Below are 3689 nucleotides of genomic sequence, written 5' to 3'. Positions count from 1 at the left end.
ATTCAGGAATGGTAATTGCTAAAGCTCTTTTAGTTATCAAGAGGAAGATACAAAATTGAATTCAGAACTTTTGACTCTTAGCCCTGTGATGTTTTGAAGGCAAAAAGAGTTTTGTGAAGAAATTATTTATAATGTTTTCAAAATTTTCTCTTTGACTTTCAGCATTTTTTTCTATGCTATATCTAGTAGTGGGTTTCTTTATATTTATCCTATGTGGGATTTGTCGAGTTTCTTAGATGTATAGGTTATAATTTTTCTAAATCTGGGGATTTTGCAGCCATGATTTCTTCCAGGTCCCTCCCCCTCCCCCCCTCCCCCGCTATGTCCTTTCCTTCTGGCGGTCCCATTATGTGCATGTTAGTGTTCTTAATGGCGTCTCACATTTTTCTGAGGCTTCCTTCTCTTCTGTGGCTTGCATAATCTCTGTTCATCATTTTTCTAGCACACAACATCAACAAAAAAACCACATTGAGGATAGTAATACTAAAAGGGCCTTCTCAAAAGTCTCACTGTGCTTATAATGAATGGAAAGAATATGGTAAGAAGTATCAAGATATATCCAAATTTAAAAAAGATAACTCATCTATCAACAAGTTATATGATCTTGAATAAGTCACTAATTATTCTTAATCATTGCTTCTTCATTAACATCCTGAAGGTAAAAAATGTTTCTCCACTCTAGCTAAGATGGAAGGTTTTATACAATAAAATCATAGATGCTATACTTGCAATTATTGTTACAGAGATATTTTTAAACAAACAAACAAAACATGGTAAGAAGGGGAAAAAGACATAGTGAAATATATGTGTATATGCCTAACACAAGATGGAGGCATGAGAAATGATCAAGGAATTTTAACAAGAATCGTTTCCTGTGGCTTAGTCCCACTCAGACATTAGTAGAAAGTAGTTGACATATGTAGCTCAACTCAGTTTCACTAAACCAATGAGAAGCTTCAAGGCATCTTTTCAGGGTCCTGGGCTGTTCCAGGGGCGTAGAGTAGGATTAAGATAGGTCTGGGATCTAACTCAAGAGAGCAGAAGTAGGGGCTCCTTATGCCAAAAGGACAGAGGCATTGTCTTGGAGGAGTTCTGATCAGTTTCAGAAAGTGTATGCTACCAGAGGATTCCAATTAGCATAAACATGGGGAGTAACAGGACCACACTGAGGTGTTTGGAGTCACTAGAATTAATCTATCCTGGGGATTGTCCGGAATTTAAGGACCACCCCAATGACACATGAGAGTGGCAACTGACCAAGTCAAATGCCCCAAGCCTCACAAATTATTAGGGGCTATAGATTGAGTTACAGCTTTTGCCAACACTATTAGTTTCTGGTTATGACTGATATTTCTAGTACTATTATCAGATTCAAATACATAAGGTCCTCAAGTAATGCCATTTCATTATAATGTTGATAAGTTGCCATAGGAACTTAACTCTTGTTTATGTCAATTAGCCTATGGGAAAATTGGTTTTGTTATGCGCCATTTCACTTCAAGTCACAGAACCTACTGACAACATCAAGTGAGGATTTACTATATAGACTTTCCCCCTGTCTTTAGTGTTTTATATTTACTTACTGGTAAACACATTTGAGGAAATTAAGGATCAGATAGACTAAATAATTTATATAAAGTTACACACCTGAAATTTAAACCCAGGCTGTGTGATTCCAGTGTCCATACACTTAATCACTGTACTATGCTATTCATGCTACTACTAGAGGGACCCCCCCTCCCAGTGCATGAATTTCGTGTACCCCCTCCCCAGTGCACGAAATTCATGCACTGGGGGGAGAGGGGGGTGTCCCTCAGCACAGCCTGAACCCTGTCCAATCTGGGACCCCTTTGGGGATGTCCAACTGCCAGTTTAGGCCCAATCCCCCGATCCCTGTGGGATCAGGCCTAAACCAGCAGATGAACATCCCTCTAACAATCCAGGACTGCTGGCTCCCATCCGCTTGCCTGCCTGCCAGCCTGATCACCCCCTAACCACTCCCCTGCCAGCCTGAGCACCCCCTAACCACTCCCCTGCCAGCCTGACCAATGCCTAACTGCTCCCCTGCCGGCCCAATTGCCCCCAACTGCCCTCCCTTGCCGGCCCAGTCATCCCTAACTGCCCTCCCCTTCTGGCCTGGTCACCCCCACCTGCCCTCCCCTGCAGGCCATCTTGTGGTGGTCATCTTGTAACCACAGGGGGGCAGTCATCTTGTGTGAGGGTGTGGCAGTCAATTTGCATATTACCTCTTTATTATATAGAACTAGAGACCCAGTGCATGAAATTTGTGCACTCAGGGGAGGGGGGAATAAAATTGTATATATAGGGTGTCCCAAAAAATGTATACACATACTTTGAATAATACGGCGATGTTTATTAACATATATTTTATTTTTAAAATTGAGCTATCAGCTGTTAAAATGTGTATACATTTTTTGGGACACCCTATATTTTGAAGTAGTTGAATTTGAGAAAGTTAGAAATATTCTCAATAGAGGGCTGAAGTTATAAACCATGAAAAAGAGAGAAAATTAATTTTCTTTTAACAATTTGATCATAAATTTTCCCCATCTTTCTTGAGGAGTATGGGTCTTTTTATTATTGTTGTTATTCTTTTATAGGAACTCTTTAATTTAGAAAAATTAATTATTTGTCTATTCTATATGAGTGACAAATGTTCTTCTACAACTTGTTCTTAGTCTTTTGACTTTACATATAAAGGTTTTTTTCTAGTCAACTTATCAGTTTTGTGTGTCTTTTGGCTTTGTATCATGTTAAGAAAGGGTTCCCCCACTCAGACATTAGCAAAAACAAAAACAGTTTCATGGTTTTGTTTTTTATATTTAAATCTGTGATCTATGTGCAATTTATCCTAGGGCAAGGTCTGAAATATGCATCTTTTTTTTCTGGATGGCTATTTTTCTTTTGTTTCAATTTGATTAGTTAAATAACCCTTCCCCATTTTAAATAACCATTTTATCATATCCAGATTCTTTTGTTTTAAAATGTATTTATCTACTAACTATTCAATTTAATTAATTTATCTATTCATAAGCCATTACCATAACATGAAATTATTATTGCTTTATAATATATTTTAATCTTATGTTTTCCAGATTTAACTTAGATAATAGAATGTTAATGAATAAATTTCATTATTTATTTCAGCCTGTGAAAATATTTTTGAACCTTAATTCTAAATAAACTGTTATCTCTCTTTTTATATAGTTATAAATTTTAATTACCATGCCTATAAATATTAATCTAATATAAAATTTTCAACAAAAAAGGGCTAGAAATAAATTCTTATAGCATTGTCCTAGAGCAGTGATGGCGAACCTATGACACGCGTGTCAGAGATGACACGCAAACTCATTTTTTTGGTTGATTTTTCTTTGTTAAATGGCATTTAAATATATAAAATAAATATCAAAAATACAAATCTTTATTTTACTATGGTTGCAAATATCAAAAAATTTCTATATGTGACATGGCACCAGAGTTAAGTTAGGGTTTTTCAAAATGCTGACACGCCGAGCTCAAAAGGTTCGCCATCACTGTCCTAGAGCCTTATTATTCTAAGTATGGTGTATGAACCAATTATAGATGGAGCTTGTTATAAATTCTGAATCTCAGGTCCTAAACCAGACTTAATCATTCAAAATCTTCATTTTAACTAGATCCCCCAA

Source organism: Myotis daubentonii, chromosome 1, assembly GCF_963259705.1.
Source record: "Myotis daubentonii chromosome 1, mMyoDau2.1, whole genome shotgun sequence".
Classification (NCBI taxonomy): domain Eukaryota; kingdom Metazoa; phylum Chordata; class Mammalia; order Chiroptera; family Vespertilionidae; genus Myotis; species Myotis daubentonii.
This window is presented reverse-complemented; position numbering follows the sequence as displayed.